Source organism: Mesocricetus auratus, unplaced genomic scaffold (assembly GCF_017639785.1).
Source record: "Mesocricetus auratus isolate SY011 unplaced genomic scaffold, BCM_Maur_2.0 Super-Scaffold_6723, whole genome shotgun sequence".
NCBI lineage: Eukaryota > Metazoa > Chordata > Mammalia > Rodentia > Cricetidae > Mesocricetus > Mesocricetus auratus.
The window spans coordinates 13,488,954-13,509,850 of NW_024429183.1; the positions used below are offsets into that span (position 1 = coordinate 13,488,954).

At 41.9% G+C, this 20,897-nt stretch overlaps 1 protein-coding gene and 1 long non-coding RNA gene across 7 annotated transcripts in view; one reads left to right on the plus strand and one right to left on the minus strand.

Annotated features, from left to right (window-relative positions):
- The window catches only part of Hydin (HYDIN axonemal central pair apparatus protein), a 352,162-nt gene that overhangs the window by 173,349 nt on the left and 157,916 nt on the right, over positions 1 to 20,897 (minus strand). The window lies entirely within an intron of this gene.
- On the plus strand, positions 945 to 20,129 carry LOC121136492. 2 transcript variants are annotated; one of them, XR_005873547.1, is made up of 3 exons: positions 945 to 1,197; positions 11,127 to 11,627; positions 19,445 to 20,129. It is a non-coding gene; the product is annotated as an uncharacterized LOC121136492 (long non-coding RNA). The 2 variants fall into 2 exon arrangements; XR_005873548.1 differs by having other exon boundaries at positions 953 to 1,197; positions 11,127 to 11,318.

Genomic DNA, 20,897 nt, shown 5'->3' on the forward strand with positions numbered 1-20,897 from the left:
TAACATTCCTGGTCACATTCACCTTGCTCTAGGTTTTCCTTCCTTAGCACTCATGGTGTTCTAGCACAGTATATGGCTTATTTATCATGTTTATTGTCTTGCCCCCTGCAGTGGGATGTAAACTCAACATAGAAGGGGGTTTGTCATTCGTTTGTGTGTTTGGTGGTTTTTTCCACAAATATCCCAAATATTTATAGTAAGGTATAGTACATAGCTATAGTACATATACAGCTACTTAATAAATATCTAACAAATGAGGCCAGGTGTGGTGGTACATGCCTATAATCTCAGCACTTGGGAGTGGGAGGCAGAGGGATCCCAAGTTCAAGGCCAGCTTGGGCTGCATAGCAAGATCCTGTCTCAATAAGTAAAACACAAGTTGATAAATGAGTATACCAATCTATTATTCAAACTCTTTTTGATGTTAGCATATTCACTTCTTATATATGGTAATTTATTTACTTCAGGTTGTAACTCAAATTATTAGACATTTATTCCTTATATTGGGTAAAGATTATGACTCGTTTTGACCCACTATACATTGCTTTTGGTCCTTCCTTGGCATTACACAGAGTAAATAGAAGGCACCACTTATACTTGATAGTCCTTCAAATCCTGCCTCCCACATTTAGAGGAAAACCTCAGATGTCAAAGTGAGGTTAAGATGTCAATTATGAAAATGACTCATGCTGTAAATATTAATCAAAATACGAGTTCTGCTTCTTTGATGGTAATCTATTTTCTACTTTTAGACTTTGCCCTTGTCTTTGAAAGCCTATAGCACATTCTGCTTGGAATTTGATCTCTTTATGTTTTTTTTAGTTTTGGATAATTATCAATCATTGTCTGTTTAAATATTTCACCTCATTCTTTATCCATACCATTTCAGAACTTCCTAATATCATCTCTCTTGTAGTTTGTCCTGGCATGTCCCCTGGAGGCTCGTGGGTTGAAGACTTGACACCCAGTTGGTGGCGCTGTTGGGAAGCAGTGAAAACCTAGGAGGCGGGGCCTAGTTAGAGGAAGTGAGGTCACGGGGCATGCCTAGGAGAGGACATTCCAACCGAGGCAACCCTTCATTGCGCTCCGCTTCCTGGCTGCCATAAAGTGAGTGGGTTTGTTTCACCAAGTGCGCTCCGCCACAGGGACAAAGGTCCAAGTGGTCATGGACCGAAATCTCTGAAACCACGACCAAAGGTAAGCCTTCCTCCACGTAAGTTGCTTTTCTTAGCTATTCTGTCGCTGAGAGGCATAGCTAACTATTAGGCCATCTCTTAGCCTTGTAACTACATTTCCTATACTTTCACTCTCCGATTTCTTTTGGGTGGTTTCTCCTCAGTTTTCTTCCAGTTCACTAATTCTCTCTTCAGCTGAGTATAGAACGCTGTTAAACAAACCTATTATGTTCAGAGTTAGTTCTGATTAGTTGGTATTTATGTCTGTATAATTCTGGTTCTGATACCCACCTGGTCAGCTACAAGTCTGATGAGCACACTGACTTTAGGACTTTCAATCAGATACAGTGCGTATAGACTCAATAGGCATGATGTTTCGCCTTTGTGGGAGATAACAAACGCCCAAAGCACACCCTCGCCCCCGAGGAGCCGATGTGAAGGGAGTCAGGAGGAGGCTGGTGACAATGTGCTTCTCCAGAGGAGGGCATGTTAGAATCCTCCGACGGTGACAAACGTGTTTTTCCTCCAAATATGAAATTAAACCTAATTAACAAGTGGTGTGTTTCTAATTGTATTACTATTGATTAAAAAGTCTAACACACACTCTCTAATTTTATGTATAGGCAATTATTTCAAAATTAATAAAAAGCATCTTCTCCGTATTCCAGTAGCTATTTCTGCTCATTTAACTCTTGATTCTATTTCAGGGAAGATATTGCTTCTGTAAAATATTTAGTTATTACCAGTAACACATTGAGAAAAGGCTATAGAAGATAAGCCATGGAGATGGTTAGAAGCTGCCAGGATAGTGTGGGCAGCTCACTAGATAAGAATGTGGTTATTTGCCTGAAAATCTTCCCACTTCCAGACTTCCCCAAGTCATGGGCTCAAGAGAAGCCCTCAAAAGCCAAGCATAGGGAGGAAAACACTCTCTGAGCTCACTGGCTTTGGAGGCTGTTTCAGTCTAAAGTCATCCTTCTTTGGATGGTCAAGTGGTTAACAGCACCTGCTGCTCTTCCAGAGGATCCAGGTTCGATTCCCAGCACCCACATGGAAATTCACAACCCTGCGTAACCCCATTACCAGGGGATCTGATGCCCTTTTCTGGCTTCCATGGGTGTGAGGCATACAGATGGTTCACCTACATACATGTAGGTGAAACATGCATACACATAAAATAAAAATAGATAAATCTAAAAAAAATCAAATCTATCCTTCTTCCATTTGATTTCCATGGTATATTTCTAGCAAAATAAAAAGGAGGGATGTAAAGATACATGCAACTGTATGAGGCTCACAGTGGTGCCCGTCAGTCAAAAATGTCCTGAGAGTCTTGTGAGGGTTTGAATGGTGCTGTTAATGACTATGATTAATGAGAGGTACAGATCTTGAATAAAAGTTAAGAGTCTGCCACCAGGCGGTGTCCCAAAGGCTGACATTCCAAATTCACTTTAGTTCCGGTGCAGACTAAGAGGCTGGATCTGGTCAGTGGACCCATTATCCACTCTTAGGATCCGACTCACAGGTATTTGTACAGGGAGAATCTAATATTTAAACCCAAATGTTCATTTCCCAATTTGAAATTGAGGACAAATCCTGTTAGACAGGCCAGAAAGCTAGTTCCATTTCCTTGTGCTTTGCAAACCTACATGGGAAGCAAGTAGATTGCATATTAAAATGTAAATGAATTAAATGAATGCCAGAAGAACATTTTTCAGATTTACAAAGTGTGCGTAATGAGGATACAGATGAATGATGCTGAGGAAAATTTACTTCAGTGTTGGCATTAATGGAAACTGTAGGAAGTCTTAGCATTCCTCATGGAGGAACATGTCTAGTGACACTGAAATAGAGGAAAACCATCCAACAGCAAGGATTGTTCTAGACATGCTAGAACCTGGAGAGAGATAGTATATTTGTCTGTATCTGAAGGACACTTGTGGGAAAAAAAGTTAAACCTTGCATGATTCGATCTGTTTTCCAAAATCTCTCTGTACCTTTATTCCTCACTCACACGTCCTTCTAGTGGAGTACTAGACTATGGAAAGGACTGTGAAGTCCTTGCTTTTCCAGAGCGGTCATATGCAGTTGTCTATAATTTTACATTTCTTAGACCGGGAGATGGCTCAGTGGGTAAAGGCTTTGCTATAAAGCACGGGGATCTGAGTTCAAGTCCCCAGGACCCATGTTGAAAGCTGGTGTGGTCACCCATGTGTGTGACCCCAGCTGTGGAGCAGGTGGAGATAGGATTTCTGGGGTCCACTGGCCACCAGCCTAGTGCTGGGTTTAAGAACAGATCCTGACTCAAGGAAAGAAGTTAGAGAGTGATAGAGTGGGGCCCCTGGTGTCATCTTGTGCCTTTATGTGATTATACGGACTTCCACACCCCCACACGTGTAATTAAGGTATTCCTTACACATTCAGCTTTTAGGGTGTACACAAACTACTATTGATAGGAGAAACAGCAAGAGTGGGAGGTCACAGAGTTATGTTCACCTTTGGACTCAGAGAAATACTTCCTAACCTGTCTTGTTAATTTATGCCCCAGAGTTGTCTTTTTTTTTAATCAGTCCTAAAGTGAACGCAGAACCTAAGATATTAGTCACAAATGTGACATCAAAATGAGTTCCAAAAGAACTGTAAATGCAAATTCAATTTTCTGTAGCCATTTAAAAAATGGATCAAGGTAGCTCAATTGCACCAGACTTCACATCCGTCTACTCTTAGGAAAATATACAGAGGCAGCTAGGAGAGGAAACAGGAAAGTGTTAGGTGAGAAGATCCTACTCTGCTGACCTCTCTGCCCAGTTTGTGGCTTTAAAGCATTCTATATAGTTTTTGTTCATTATTGAGACTTAGCTTACAATGGGGACATAAGTCAATGCCACTTAAATCAGAGAGCATGATGTCTTTCAGAGAGGGTACCGCCAAAGTCATTTTGTTCACTCTGACTCTTTGTAGTCTTCCTCTGACTAGTGGTGCAGTTCAATCCTCTATCCACAATGAAGTGAGGCTGTGGCCTGGGTGAGTGCTATTTCAGGTCATCAGTTTTTGATGGATGTATAGCGTCTCTGTTTGATTCCTGCTGACACAGGGTGGATGCTCTGGTAACAAAGACCTAAGTTGCTCTCCAGGGCTGAATCAGTGGGTTTTCTTTTTGATGAAGCTTATTAATCAATGCCTGGCATAAAACCAGACAGAAAAATACATCATAGACTCTAGGAACAAGGTACAACAAAATACCAGATGCTAAGGTCCTGGGCTGCCCTCACTGTAAGTCAGATTGCATTGCTCTGCCATGTCTGTGTGGCTTTGCTGCTTGACTTTCGGGTGTGCCCCTTTATTGTGGGAGGGCCTAGGCTGTGTGGTATGTGCCGTGGGAGGGAAAACTAGGCTAAAGAAAAGGTGGATGAATGACAAGCATGACAGTTGTGGAGACTACATCCTGACCTTTTTAAGACCACAGTACAGTAAGATGACAATGGATGGGGATAGGTTAGGAAGGAAGGCACTGAGGGAAAACCGATGTGGACATGAGTCTCCTGCATACCTGCCCTCCAGATGTTGGACTTGGGGCAAGTCACTTGTGGTTTCACGGAGATACCCTCCCCACTAAAGTCTTGGGCATTTGATCACTTGGTTCCCAGTTGTTGGCAGGATTAGGAGGTGTGGCCTAGCTGGAAGAACTATGACACTAAGGGCAGGCTTTGAGGTTTCAAAAGATTCTCTCTGCTTTTTGTTTGTTATTTGAGATGTGAGCTTGCTACCTCTACTCTGCTACCACAGACTGTTAACTCCATGGAACCGTTAGCCAAACAAACCTTTTCTTCTATAAATTGCCTTGATCATGGTGATAAAATAGCAATAGGAAAGTAAGGCATCACCCATTCATCCTTTTGATCTAATTAGCTCTGAGTACTGACTGTGCTTTCCACATGAGGTGGTAGTTAACTGCAGTCATATGTGCAGACTCTAACACATAGTTAAGTTACCATAAACCATAGCTGTTATCATTTTACTCACATTTGATCTGCTCTTATATCACACAATTATGGGCTTGATAGCATTTTGCTGAAAAAAATAGATTATGACATTGAGAAAATAAAGATGGATTCTGAGAAAGAATTTAAGATTTAATACTCTTGCCAGAAAGAAGTGGGTGGAGACTTGTGGTAGACAGAAGGTGTCCGTCTCCTGGGCGTAGGTGTCTTCTCCATTATTCAGTCAAACACTAGTGCTGATGCTCCTGGGAAGGGACTCTGCACATGTAGCTAAGGTCTTAAATCAGTTCACCTTCAGATGGGGAGATCATCTTCAGTGGGCCCAAAGGAGGCTGAACACCTCTTAGTAAGGAAATATCAAGTCCGGGAGATATCAAGTCTAAAGGAACAACCATATGATAGGGTAGCCATGGTGGCCCAGTAACAGTTGGGAGGCATCAATGCAGATAGCAAGTAAGACAGGAAATTTCAACTACAGAGCAAAAATATGCCAGTAAACTCAAGATGCTAACTGTGGGTCTTTCGCCAGACAAGCCTCCCAAGAGAAATGCAACTCAGCTAACACACTTATTTTAGTCCTTGGTGATCCTAGGAGAAGGGCACAGCCATGCCAGGCCTGGATTCTTGACCCATAGGAACAGATAACCAATTAGTATTGTTTTTAACTAGATTTATGGTAATTTAAAACCTAGCAACAGAAAATTAATACAAGCTTCCGTACATTCTCTTTCAAAGATGCTAACATGAAGCCCTCTAGAAATTTCCCATTAAAACTTCAGTTGGAACTGGAGAGATGACTCAGTGGTTACGTACTCAGTATAAGCTAAGTCTCATAGGTAAATAAATCCTATGCAAGAGGATTGGAGTTCTATTCCAAGCACCCCCACATCTGGCAGCTCCCAACCACCTATAACTCTGTGTCCACAGATCTGATACCTGCTTCTGGTCTCTGAAGGTACACCCTACCCCAGGCACATACATGCAAATAAAAATTAATCTTGAAAAGAGATAAAGAGATCATCGGTAATGGCTGTCTCTGCTTTTTCAGCACATTAGGGCTGGAAAGTCAGCCATGTCCACAGTCCATACACAACATATATAGGAAGTACATGCTTAGTGCAGGTGAACATGGCTGTGGGAAGGATGGGGGCTCTATGATCTTTTACAGCTCAGAATCCCATGTCCTCTGGTGAGTACTAATAAACCCTCCTCTCAAGGTTCCACACATCTGCTTTTGATTTGGTAATGGGCTACATCCCTCCACTTCTTATGCAGGCTCAGCTTCCATGGTAAATCAGACAGGGCCTTTTTTTTAATGTAAGTTGCTGTATCAAGTATTTAATATTTTCCATAAAAGGTAGATGCAATTGCTCCTCTTGCACATGTCACACTGACAATATGTGCTTCGACAGGCCTGCTGCTCTGCAGGGCTAATAACTATGAAGCCTGAAGAAAATAGCACTGTGCATTTGAAAACGACAATTCCTTTGCCATTTAAGCCCGTGAAAAAGAGGAAGCAGATAACAACAGGAGCCCACGTGTGGAGTGAGGAACTGCTTTAACTTCTATTATCTCAGCAGATGATCCTTTCTCTGTGGGGCAAGAACAATGAAGGCTCGCCAAACCCGTGTCCCTTCATCATCTAAGTGGCGTCTGGAGTCATATACTCCTCTCTCTTGAAGTGAGTCATTTCTCTGCTTTAAACAATTAGCTGGCAGTTAGGAGGGAAGCCCACCAGAATCCATGTTAGGATTTTCAAGGGAGGCGGTGCAGGGTCAGGACTGCAAGGGTGGGCTTTGGAGTGGCATGACTTAGGGGTCAGTCCTGGAGTCCATCGTTTGTAGCTAGATGACCTTGGGCTGATTTTCCAACCTAGGTTTCAGGTTCTCCATCTGTGAGTTGCACTTCTCTTTTTCTTTTGGAACAGGGTCTCACTCTGTAGCCAGGAATGCCCTTGAATATGTAACCCCTGGATTGCAGGTGTCTGCTGTCACATTTGGTTTGATTCCCCTCAGAGCTGTACCACTTACAAAGATGAAAAAAAGGGTGCCAAACGTCTCACACCTTGTCCATCACTCAATAAACAGTGCGCTTTATTCAGATTGCTTTCTAAAACTTCCCAGCCAGTTTTCTGTCCTCCACAATCCATGTCACTGACAGGGCTCTCTTCCCACACAGACCCGAGCCGGGTCCTCTTCTCACTCCTTAGCCCCTCCCAGACATCTGTGTATCTCCTCCAGAAAGAATACTCCAGTTCACCCCAAAGCTTTGCGCACAAGCTTCAGAGTACACAAAGTGCAAATGTTTTGTTGTATTTTGTCCTATTTGATCCATATCTGTCTTAGTCAGGGTTTCTATTGCTGTGAAAAGACACCATGATCACAGCACGGCAACTCTTATGAAGGGAAACATTTGATGGGGTGGCTTACAGTTTCAGAAGATTAGTCTATTATCCTCATGGTGGACATGGTGACATGCAGCCCCACATGGTGCTGGAGTTGAGAGTCCTTCAGTTTGATCAGCAGGCAAAAGGAAGTGAACTGAGACAGCGGGCATGGCTTGAGCACATATGAGACCTCAGCACCCATCCCCACAGTGACACACTTCCTCCAACAAGGCCATACCTACTTGAACAAAGCCACACCTCCTAATAGTGCCACTCTCTATGACCCTAATACATCCAAACTACCACAATGTCTAAGCCTTTTTTATGATTAGAAACTCATGGTTTTGGGGTGGATCTTAGTTGGACCTCAGGCCCCCTCCCAAGACAGGATCTTTCTATATAACAGTCCTGGCTGTGCTGGAGCTCTCTCTGTAGACCAGGCTGGTCTCAAACTCACAGAGTTTCACCTGTCTCTGCCTCCCGAGTGCTGGGATTAAAGGCGTGTGCCACCACTGCTTGCCAGACAGACCTCAGGTCCTTTTGAGACATCACCCAGGCCCTCTGCAAACATGGTGGTCCACATTAGGATTGGTATCCTACACATGGCCTCTGGTCTGGAGACTCGAGCTCCAGACTTACTGCCCAGGACAGAAGGTCACCTGCTCCTCCCAAATGTGCTAAACACCATTGCTGAACATAAATGGATGCCTGTTTCTGTCTTCCACTAGAGCTTTCTGACTGACAAGTTTCCTTTGACAGAACTGGTTACTTCCTCCTCTGTGCTTCAATTTTATCATCTGGCTATGTTTCTTGTAGGGTCATTTCTTCTGTGTGATTGTGAACTCTGAAGAAATGAGTCATTCTGTTTCCCCTGTGTTTCTCCCCTTTAAAGTGCCAGCAATGGGTCAGAGCTCAAAAATAATATTTACTTCATGGTCAATAAATATATGAAAAGTGTCTTGTCTCACCAGAAAGCCAAAGAAACACAGACTTAAAATGAACATTTAAAAAAATCTGCTAGATTTGGCAAAAACAAATCATTGGTAAGAGGGTAGAAGCCTCATGCTCTACATCTGGGGAGGCTCTGCATATAAGCTGGTACAAACTTTCTGAGAGATAACTCGTAAAATGCATGAAGACTTTTTGTTGCATTTAATGTCGTGTGACTCAGCAGTTGTGTTTGTGAGGATTTAGTCAAAAGAAGCAGTTAAGAAATTGATACACATCATTTATAACAGTGAAATCTGGGGACCGTCTACCGGGAGGGTAGTCATTAAGTCACCTTAATGACTGGAGTGAACCCAGTGCTGGAGTGAAGCAACCCAGTCCAATCAGTCAGTAAACAGGACCTGGGGAAGAAAACTTCTTCCCCAGTCTTGAATGAAAACAGCTGGCAACAAAAGTCATGTCAGTCCATGAGACGGGGAGGAATACATAGGCCTCACAGGAAAAACATCGGAAAGTGAACATCAAAAATTTAGCGGCGGTCATCTGCATGATGTGATGATGAGTGATTCCCCTCCCATCTTTGTCTGTTTGTTTTAGAAGGATGTTATTTGTGTAAAGCCAGAACAAAGGGAGTGTATACTCACTTTAGTGAATGAGCATTTCCTCCTAGAAGGATATTGTCATTCTTTTTTCGTCTCTTTACTTTTCAGAGCTGGAGTTTGATTCTCTCTCTCTCTCTCTCTCTCTCTCTCTCTCTCTCTCTCTCTCTCTCTCTCTCTGTCTGTCTGTCTCTCTGTCTCTGTCTCTCTCCCTCTCTCCTTCTCTTCCTCCCTCCCTCCCTTACCCCTTCCTCCCTCACATGGGAATTTTCTGACTATCATCCCCAGAGGCATCCATTGTTAGTCATTTTCTATGTATCTTTTCAGATCTGTTTTATGACTAAAAGAAAAATCCCTTTTGTTTGTATCTAAAAATTTCCTTACGTAAATGGTGGCACACTGTGTGTGTATAGTCTTTTCTGTGCCATGGAGGGCTGTTTCTGGATATATCATAGGTATACAGAGACACAACGAGTGAGGCAAATGGTTCTAGAAAAGGCACACATTGAAACATACCAGTCCTTTCAGTCTGCCTTTCCATTTTCAAAACTAACTCCAATTCTTGGCCATGACCAAACACTGCCAGTTCTTTGACCATTATCTTCCAGTCCCTGTTTTGAGATCTCCAGATAACCTGTTGGAGCTAATGTTTGGATATCAACTAGTTTATTCTTTCTCACTTTCTCCTTTCCATCCTCCCAGCAGAGATGACTTCATGGTCATTTAGACCAAATTAACACGACTCACAGTTGAGCCTTGAGCATTTATCTTGGCTACACTCTTCACTTAGGTCTTCAATCTAGCAAGCACAGGTTCATCCACAGACACATACCCATGGGCAAGGGACGGTGTTTTAAACTTTCCATACATTTTATTTCTCGGAGACAAACCCCTCCTGGAGCCACCTAGCTCACAGTCCTCTGCTGAGGGAAGTCGGGGCAAGGGTAGAAACCTCTGGCACCCAACTCTCAGCCTAGGTTGACTGGAATTTTCTTCCATTAGTGTTTATATCCATGGCCCACTATTGCTCGAAAATGTATCTCACTAGAATGTACGCCTTTTGAAAGTGGCTTTAAGCCTTCCAGCATCTCCTAGAGTCTAATGCTTGCTGTTTCTCTTGGTTTCCTTTTCCTTTTGGGCTGCCATTGGGTTGGTTGCTTCCTCACTCCCCCAGACATGATTTTGTTTATTTTGTTGGCCTTTTCTTTGTGTTCATGTGGGGAAATAGCTTGTGGTTGTAGATTGAATAGGAGAGATTTGGTTGCTGATATGAGATTCCCCATTACTCAAGCAGTAGCTCTACTTGCTTGTGGCAGAAGAAAGCTGTGGAAATTATAAGACCAACTGACTTTGTACTAGGGGAATAGGTATATGCAATTTTCATTGTTCTCAAGTAGTATGTACCAATAATCTGTTAGTAAAAGATCACACTGCTCTTTTTGAATATCCCTGTCTTCTTAAGACTCAGCAAAAGGTCTCAGAGCAAACAGACAATTAGATACAAGGAAACGGGCTAGACCCTGAGCACACACATGATCTGCATATTTTAGAGGCCCCTGAGCACACACAGGATTTGCATATATCTGGGTTCAGTTGTACAAGTGATGAAGTCCTAGAAAGAGAGTCAGGGTAAGCTTAAAGTTTCTAGATAGTTATTTGCTAATGAGTCCATTTTTCTCTGACATGAAAGGACATATTCTTACTCACCAACATTGATGCTCTAAAATATTTTATAAGATGATTTCACTATGAAAAATTTAGAAAAAAAAGGTGAAAGGTGAGTAAGCAACATTATAGCCTCTATTCTACAAAGCTCTGTATGGTGTGTGTTAGTTGATTCAAAACCTCTGCCCTTCACTTTTTCTTCTTTTTTTCTTATTAAAGAAAGACAAATGCAAGACCTTAAGATCTGGTACCAGAAAACATTTATCTTTCCACAAGCTGTTTGCCCTGGTTCCTTTTGTCTGTCAGATGGCAATAAAAGCTATCATTGGTCAAGTTCTTACTTTTTCAACAGGTACTTTCTCCGTATATTATCCTGTACAGTCTTCTAGATACCACTGCCATCACTACATCTAAAGAGGAAGAACTGAGGGCTCAAAGAGGTTAAAGGATGTACCCAGAATGTGAAGAATTAAGACTGGATTGCTCAACATGCACACGATACAGCCCATCTGTACGGCCGCTGTGCATAAAGCAACTGTGCTTGGTATGTGACCCCATCAACCCTAGATGGTGTCTTCCCTGCTAGATGTGACCTGATTTAATGTGCTATCACTCAGAGACAGGTTTCTTTTCTCTTCCAAAGCATGCAATTTAGAATGTATACAGCAACATCATTACAGCTGTTATTTTACAAAAGACACACTCCAAATGGAATCCTATGGACAATTCTGCCATGACGAACATCTGTCTGGTGTCTGTTTTCTTACTTGTGACAGAGAAGGGGAAATAAACCGATAATTTTCTTCCTGATGAAAGTCTCACTGGAGGTATGCCGAGGAAGCCATACCGCACGGTACTTGTATTTCTTCTTTTGTTTATTGTAGTCAGTTGCTCATCTCCTTGTGCTAGCGACTCGGCACTGAACTGTGGCGGTTTAGTGTCAGTGCACAGAACAAGAGAAAATGCTTTAGCTCACAAGGACAGCAAGAGCCATCTCTTAAATGTGGCATGAGTTGAGCTGCTGCTGCTGACTGTGGGGAAGAAGTTAAACATTTTCATGGAGAAGGAAAAGGGTGACTAAAAGGAGGAAAAATTGACTTCATACTCCCTCTAGATGATAGTTACTATAAGTGCATACCTGAATAATAATTAATAGAAAAAGTAATTTTCCAAAATGGATTAAAAGTCAGGACACATAGAGTGGAGATGGACAAGCATGCAAACAAAGCTATTCTTTTGGACAGCTCCCTTTCATTTCTGAATGCTCTGCTTTCATTTTAGCTTTAACTTATACTCAGACTAATCATATTTGACCAGTAGAGCTGTCATCCTAGACTCAGGGAATGTGCTGACCCAAAGTGTTACCGGATGTAGAGTCAATAGCTTTCCTGCTGTCACTGTGGTTTATATAATCAATGTGACCTGGGGGAATCTGTCTTCTGTCTTTCACTTTTAGCTTTGCCAAAATGAAAGAGGTCTCTGGTAGGGGCTAGGTAGGGGTGAGCAGCTCACTGTTCTCTGTGAAGCACAAACCTTTGCTTCTAGAACTCTCACTCTTAAGGCCACTGGCATCCTCTTGTCACTTAGTGGGTCACTTGGGGTTGTCTCAAGAGGAAACCAACTCATATTGGAATAACCATGACTTTTACATGGCAAAAAAAGATGCTCCTTTCAAAGGGTAGAATTTATTTTCTTCCCGACCCTTTTTTTCTAAGAGTTTTTTTAAAATAGATTTTTTTTTACAATTAACGTCAAGACCGACAAAACAAAATAAATATAAAACAATGCCCCCAAGCCCTCTGCTTTCTTATTTCTGCTGAAGACATAGTCTCTTATTCTCTTGTAATTGATTGTGTATTAGCACCTACAAAGGGCTAAAACAAAGTTAAGAGGACAGTTAGTCAATGGGTTGAAGCTTTAAAACATGTATCTCACTCTAACCCATCAAAAGATGCTATAAAATTTTGAAGAAAAAAAAAGAAAAGCTAAGCACAGTTGTATTCAAAACCAAGTTAAACCTCATATGAACCACACATGGAACAGAAACAATGAGGGATTTAAAGCCACAGACCTACTAGGCTTTTACTACTTAATATTAGTAGAGGCAAGTTGAGGAAGAAAACTAGAAACCAAAAGATCAGGGTTGGGATGCAGGTCAAGGTCCCTAGAGAAGGCAGCTTCCTGAAGCCACAGTCCACATTTGTTTGTGTTGTGGTCAAGTGGAGGCTGTTGGGAAGACAGAACAACTGGAACCTGATTTCCCGGTGTCCATATGGGAAGGGGGGCACAAGACCTGACTCTGGGCTGGCAATCACCATCCAGGTGAAGGCAAATGTGAGACTTGTTAGAAAGGGAGGTGTGAGCACCCAGAATGAGGCACAAACATACTCCACACCGGACTGACTCATTGTTTAAAATGCTAAACGTCTGGGAGAGCAGCTGCAGACAATCAGGCAATTAATTCACCCCTGAACAATCAGCAGTGCCAACTGAAATTGATTAGAAAGTGCACCCGAGATCCTCAGAGAGCTGTGGAATGGGATAATGCACCCAAAACAGAGCCTATGAAACAAGGGCAAGGAGACCGGAATCAAGAACAAGCATTTATAAATAACCAGCTATGAATCTTAGAAGTGAAAAGTACAGTCACCGTTTTAAATTTAAAAATGTCTAAGATGGGGACAGTTTCCACCGTCTCCTACCAAGTCCTCCACCATGATAGAGATGGGATAAGTCTTAGATTTGCCTAGATTAAAGTCAGGATTTGTAAGTTAGAGCGTACTGCTGAGGTGGTGAAGAGAAAACATGAGCAGGTAATAAAATAAGAACAGCTATGAAGGATACTACAGGAAAAATTCTGGTATACACATTTGTGTGCATATGAGTATGTATGTGTGTGTATATATATATATATATATATATAATTTGTGCATGTATTTCTGTCTATCTGTGTGTGGGTATATGTGTATATATGTCTATGTGTCTCTTTGTGTGTGTTTATGTTTGGGTCCCTGTGTGTATATGGGTTATGTGTGTGGGTATGTGAGTGTGTGTATATGCATGTATATATGTATGTCTCTGCATGTGTATGTGTGTGGGTTATGTATATAGGTATGTATGTATATTTTTTCCTTAAAGCAGAAACAGAAGAGGCAGCAAAGAAACATTTTCCAGATTTTACGTCTCAAATTTTCTGATACATTAAAAAGAAAATTTAAAAAAACAAGGATTAAAAAGATTTTAAAATCAACTAGTAAAAAAAGGACAAGCTGCCCTTGAACAAGCAATCATCCAAACTAACAGAGAAATAACCAGCAACAATTAAAGCAAGAGGTCAATATTCAGAAGAAAGGAAAGGAACAAAAGAACCTGTCGAGTGGAATTAGACACCATGGAAGAATTTAGAAAGATGTAACTTTGTGAAAAAGAAATACTAATCACGCTGGGCTTCATGGTGCACATGTATAATAGCAGCAGCTTGGGAGAATATGGTAGGAGAAGGTGGTGGAGAGGCTGCTTCGGCTAGCAAGAACTCAACCATCCTAGGCAAGAGCACGTATCTCAGGGTAAACCAAGCAAGACAAGCCAAACCCATCACCATACAGAAACAACACAAGAAGGAAGTAGGAAGTTACAGGAAATACTTTGGTATCTAGGAAGAAGGGGAAGTCAGGAAACTACTTTGGTATCTAGTGAATGGTTAATCCCTGACTGACAAAAATCAAAATTTCCAAGGTCAATAAGAGAAGGTTTGAATTCTACACATTTAAAGAATGGTGAGGTCATGAAAAGGTCAAGATGTAGTGACTGTGTAGACAGGCTTAATGGGGGAGATCCTTCTGTATATATGGGTCTCTTACTGGTTGATGACTAAAACACTGATTGGCCAGTAGCCAGGCAGGAAGCATAGGTGGGGCTACCAGACCAGGAGAAGGCAGGGTAGAGGAAGGCAGAGAGAAGCCATCAGAGAGACGCCATGCTGTCAAAGGAGTCACATGCCGGATTACAGGTAAGCCACAGCCTTGTGGCAATAGATTAATAGAAGTGGGTTAATGATTAAGACAGAGCTAGCCAAACAGTTTAATGAATAATGGAAGCCTCTGTGTGTTTATTTGGGACAAAGCAGCTGTAGGACCAGGCGGAACAGAAACTCCAGCTACACAGGGCCCTCTCCCTGTGTAATTCTTGAGGAAGTTTAAAATACTAAGTTCATTCATTAATGTTAGAGAAAGACTTGAGTTTGCTAACAAAGGCGGCCACTCAATATGGATAAACCGACAGCGCTCGAACAAGGGCAGCGAACGGGGTACAAAGAGACAGTGCTTCTGGGGGTCACACGGAGAAAGGAAACCCTAGTGCAAAGTGAGAGCGGGAGAGGAGGGGCGGCAGCCACAGCCACAGTGATTGTAAAATAGCAGTCTGGATGTCATGGGCTGTACAATGGTCTTCACGAAATGTCCATGTCTTAATCCTCGATGTCTGGAATGTTATTAAAGATCTGGAGACTATCGGTCCCCGGCTCAGTGTGATCATAAGGACCCTTTAAAAGAGGCCGGAGAAGAGAACCAGAAAGAGAAGATGCAAGGAGATCAGAGAGCAAGAGAGAGGTTGAGGGCTTTGGAGAGGGAGGGAGGGGTCAGGAGGAAGTTTTGCAGGTGACATATACTCCCCTAAAGTCTCAAAACAGAGCAGGCTTATTTAGACAAATGACCTCTGGGGCTGTTAATTAACAAAATCATTACATTAGCAACAGGGCATTAGTAGAGCTGGTTTAAATGCAGTCTGTCATTAGCTAGCTAAAAATCTAACTCAGGGCTGGAGAGATAGCTCAGTGGTTAACAGCCTTGCTGCTCTTGAGGAAAACCCAAGTTTGGTTTCCAGTACTCACACTGGGTGGCTAATAACCACCTGTAATTCCATCTTCAGGGAGTCTGAAACCTGCACACGGCACGCACAGCCCCCACCCCCCACAACTATAAAACTAAAAACGCAACCCTATACTATTTAAATTATTCTAAACAAATCACAAAAATGAAATTAAAGGAATACAAAGATATATGAGGCAGATAGCAATTAAAAATTATTCTCAGGAAAAATAGAATTTAACTCAGAAATAGTCAACAGGAATTAAAGTGAATAATATATTCTGAAAAGGAGTAGTATCCACAAATAAAATTCATGAATTTATAGACATTTATCAATTTGCTTTGAAATACATGGAGTGAAAATTGATACAAGGGCAATGACACGGAATTTTGATAAAATTCCATCAGAATTTGGGAAAATGGCAATATTGTAGGAGATATAAACAATATACTTATGAAATTGACTTGCTAATATAAACACACAGATATATGGTCTGGTAATCTATATTCTTTTTTTGGGGTCTTATGGAGTATCTATAAAAACTAATCATATGCTTTGTCTCTTAAAGATCACAGTTAGAGTATGTTTGTTCTAACTTTAATGTTAATAAAATTACTTTCAGACTTAGACTAACAAATAAAATACCGCAAATAAGAGCACGTGTGATGGTACATATACCTTGTGCTATGTAAGGAAAATGCTCATAAGCGCCAACTGCCCTAGCAGATTGAAATGGAAAATACATTAGTTCAAATGAGGGTGTTTGAAAAAGAACACGACAGTGGCAACGAACCTAGGTGGAAGGATGTAAGACTAAGAGCAGAAATTAGCAGATGAACTTTTCAGTCAACAAACGTAATAGTTTGTGGTTCCCTATTCCCAAACAGAGAGGGAGGCGTCGGAGGGGAGAAGGGGAGAAAGAATGAACGTGGATGGCACGCTCATGTCTGGGACTCTGGTGCAGCACTGTGGGGGAGGTGCTGTCTTCACAGTCTATGGCTTCTAGACTTCTGTGTTTCTAAGACTTTCTCTGTCAGTAACCTACAATAATTTTCATTTCTCATTCAAGCCATTTCTGAGCATTTTCTTCAGTCTCTTGGCAACCTACTCCAGTATCTTAACATGGCTGGGTCATGAAGAAGACAGTTACTAACCAGTGAAAGGACAACTGACTTTCTACACATAAAAATAGGTATTACTTGTGTAATTTATAAAATTTCCACTTAGATGGATTACATTTGTATATTACATAAAAGTCAACATTGTTCAGCTGTTCCCTGGAGCATTGGCCATATGAGACATGGCTGTGCTGTGGAGTCCCAAGGAAAGAAAAGGGTCTTTGAAAGAACACGAAGCCCCATTGTAGACAATGGATCGGTATACACAATGAATGTCATCTAAAAATAATTGCTGATAGATAACTGACAGCGAGATTCTGAAATACAAGTTCTGAACCTCAATGGTAGCAAAAGAAATACAACTGAAAACTATGGTGGCATACCATTTCAGGTTCATGCCGGTAAGATCTTAAGACTCAACTATTCTAAGTTTGGCATTTAGAGAGAAAGCTCAAATACTTCTGGAAGGGTGTACTAATGCAATTTCTTTGGACCCAGCAATTCTATAGACCTTGGTGTTTGTCCACTCTGCATAAACCCTAAGTCATCATTCATGTATTCAAAGTGACAAGGATTTTGTTAACTATAGAACTGCTACAATAACCCAATTGTCAACTTGTAGACAAAGAAACAATCTGAATATGCACAGGTAAGTTGAACAAACAGATATATGTGCATGAGCATGGATAACTGTTGGAACATAACACTGGGACTAAATAAGTTAGAAGGTGTCACATACAGTGACATGACTTAGGTAACATTTTAAAGTAAAAAAGCATCATATAGCATTTATAAATATTATTGTACTAATATGAAAGCATGACTGGGATACACCAAATTCATGACATTGTTGCCTTTGAGCGGAGAGGAACTAAATAACATTGTCCAGGATAATATCTATTCTCTTATTAGCATTAGACAAAAATCATTATGGCATTATGATGTCCAATGAGCAGGTAAAGTGAAGCATTATAGAATCCCATGAAAAAGGTCACAGGTCTGGGGTCAAACCACTGGGGACAGAACCAGCTTGCCACTTATTCCACAGCAACTTAACTAGTCCTTACCTCTGTGCCTGTGATAGATTTGTAGTAGATGTAACATTATCTATAGAATAGAAATCATAAGTAATAAACACTTGTCACAATGAATTTCATCTTCCTGTCACCACCATAACTGCCACACCTGTTGCTCGGTGCTGGGAATGAAGTGCAGAGACTGATATCGTAGGAATGGGACAGTTACATAAAGAAATACAAGAAGGAAAGAGGACCCTGCTGTGGCAAGGGAATGGACCATTCAGTGCCTACAGTTCTGAGATGTGAATGCCCAGATCTCCACTGCTGCATCACCGTGTGGCTCAATGAGCAGCCAACAAAAAGGAATGTCTTCTAAGAACCATGTTTGGATGAGACACCAGAATTTCCTTTCTCGGGATCCAGGAATTCTAAACATCAAACCACATGGCTTCTCACTTGGATCACAGAGGCAAGAGGCCCCTGTAAAGTTATCTCACTGCCAGCTGACTCCCAGGGTCTTACTGCTATCTGAACAGAAGGCTTTGAGCTAACTGTAGCCAAGGCCAAGTTAGAGTCAGGAGTGTGACGGAAAGGATTCCAGATGCTTCCAAGCAAATGCTAAGCAATGTCTTTGTTCTGGCTAGCCAGGGACACCCAGGAAAAGAAGGTGCATGCCCTCCAGATAAGTGCTGATGTCCTCGGGGTCCTTGGGGGTGCTCCTGGGACTGGGGTATCTATCTTCCTGACATTGTGCTGTCAGTCAACCTACATTCTGTCCAAAGAGCTTTTCCTCATGAGATTCTTTATCCTTCTAAGCCCACGGCGATTTACTCTACTCTACTTCCCTGAATAAGTCTGTTCCCTGGCTGCCCACGGGGCAGGTCGGTATTCCGGATGTTGTGGTTTGAATAATATTGAATGTCCCCCACACGCTCCTTTGTTTGTACCCTGAGCTGGTGATGTTTGGGAGGGCTATGGAAGGAGGGGTTGGAGGCTCACTGCAGGAACTTTTATAGCCCAGCTATCCAGTCCTCCACATCCTGTGTGCAACACAACACGATCACAGAGTTTCCAGCTCTGGCTGCTGTGCGTTCCCTGCCTGTCATCGTGTCTTCTCACCTTGGTGAACTCTAGCTCTCTGGAATTGCAAGCCAAAATAAAGATTGCTTTTCTCAGGGTATTTTTCATAGCAACAAGAATAAAACCAATGCAGGGTGTTCTAAGGCAATGGAAACCCATTATTTCTTGAGTTCATTATTATTATTATTATTATTATTATTTGGTTTTTAGAGACTGGGTTTCTCTGTGGCTTTGGAGGCTGTCCTGGAACTAGCTCTTGTAGACCAGGCTGGTCTCGAACTCACCGAGATCCACCTGCCTCTGCCTCCCGAGTGCTGGGATTAAAGGCGTGCGCCACCACGGCCCGGCTGAGTTCATTATTTTTTTAAACCTAGAATGAGTTAAAATTCTATAGATATACAAATGTATACACATATACCATGCATATATTCCTTCATTCCAAACTCTAAAGGTCTCAGTTTTTAATCCTTTTTAAAAATGTCTAGTATGTATTTCTGAGACATTAAATTTTTCTCTAAACTGTCATTGAACTTCCTGACATCACCATGAGGGCTGACTTTTCATTTCCCACCTTCTGACCCCTCCAGCTGTATGTTTCTTGCTAAGGGAGACTTGAATCACGGTGGTGGCCATGAAGTGTGTGTGTGGCCCTGCATGATGCAGATACCAGCAGACAGATGACAGCAGGGAGCGTCTGGAGAAGGATGACATTTGCTGACCGTCAACAGAAGAAAGAAAGTGACCCCTCCTGTCAGGACAGCCAGCAAAAAATAGATTGTGGGGTTCCTGAATGTCAGCAGGTTTGATGAAAAAGCAAGCAACTATTAGTTGAGTCTCTTTCCTAATGCTTGGCCATCTAAGACTGGGTTTGGTGTTGGTACTGAGGTTCAGGTTGAAATTTAACAAATGGCATTCCAGTTTCTCTCAATTTTCGAAATTGTCATAATTCAATTTCTGTAGCATTAATACATGTTTATCCCAAAATTCACAAAACCTCAGCTGGCAACATGAAAGGAGATAGTTTTCACCTATGGTAACTTAGTTGAGACCACTTCAGACTTGTACTAAATTCAACCAACACTGGTTTCCGGGAGTAGACGGAGGGCAAACTGACCCTGTAGTCGATCTCTTGTATCCCATGCTTGGCTCTGATGGAAGGAAATATTAGACAGGTGGGACACAGGTGTGGGACAGAAGAAGTCCTGCTTTACTTAAGCCAGTTGGGTCATTCACTATATATTCATACTAATAAAGAAAAAGATCATCTGTGTAGTTTCTGTGTGTTGAAATGTACCAAAAATTGCATAAAAGGTGAGAGACCAGGGGGCTGGAGCCACGGCTCAGCAGTTAAGAGCATGGAGGGGAGCTGAGTTCCCAGCACCCACAGTGGGTGGCTCACAACCACCTTCACTCCAGCTCCATGGGACCTGGTGTTCTCTTCTAGCTACTTTAGGCACTTGCATGTATGTACATGTATGGATGTGTGTGTGTGTGTGTGTGTGTGTGTGCACGTGCGCGTGCACCACCACCGTTACTACCAACAACAATGAAACTTTTTGGAAAGAACAGTAAAATTCAGAGAGGTTAGTGAATGGGAGGGAACGGGTGCTATAAGTGTACTGAAGCTTCCTTGGGTTGCCCGTGTCTTCCCTCTGTTGTCCTCAGGCCCTGCTGAGTCCACCCCTAGCTTCTAGTCACTGACCTCTTTCCTTTTCTAGTGTAAGCTTCATATTGGACAAGAAAGCAACATGTCCTAGGCAAAACATCATGATCTCTACAAAGTGCAACCATGAATTCATTGGGAAAATAGTAGTGAATTATTTTTTCTTGACAAGACTTTCCTCTATTGATTATTAAATAATATTCTCTAGACCAAATCCACAAGATCTTGGGGCCTAAGGTTGAAAAGAGCAATGACTGTTTATGAAAATAGTTTCCTTGACAAGGAATAAGGAAAAATGATAAAAATGAATCATCATGATGAATAAAGGCTACTAATTGGGACCAGTGTCCAATGGGCTGTTTTGAGACAGGAGAAAG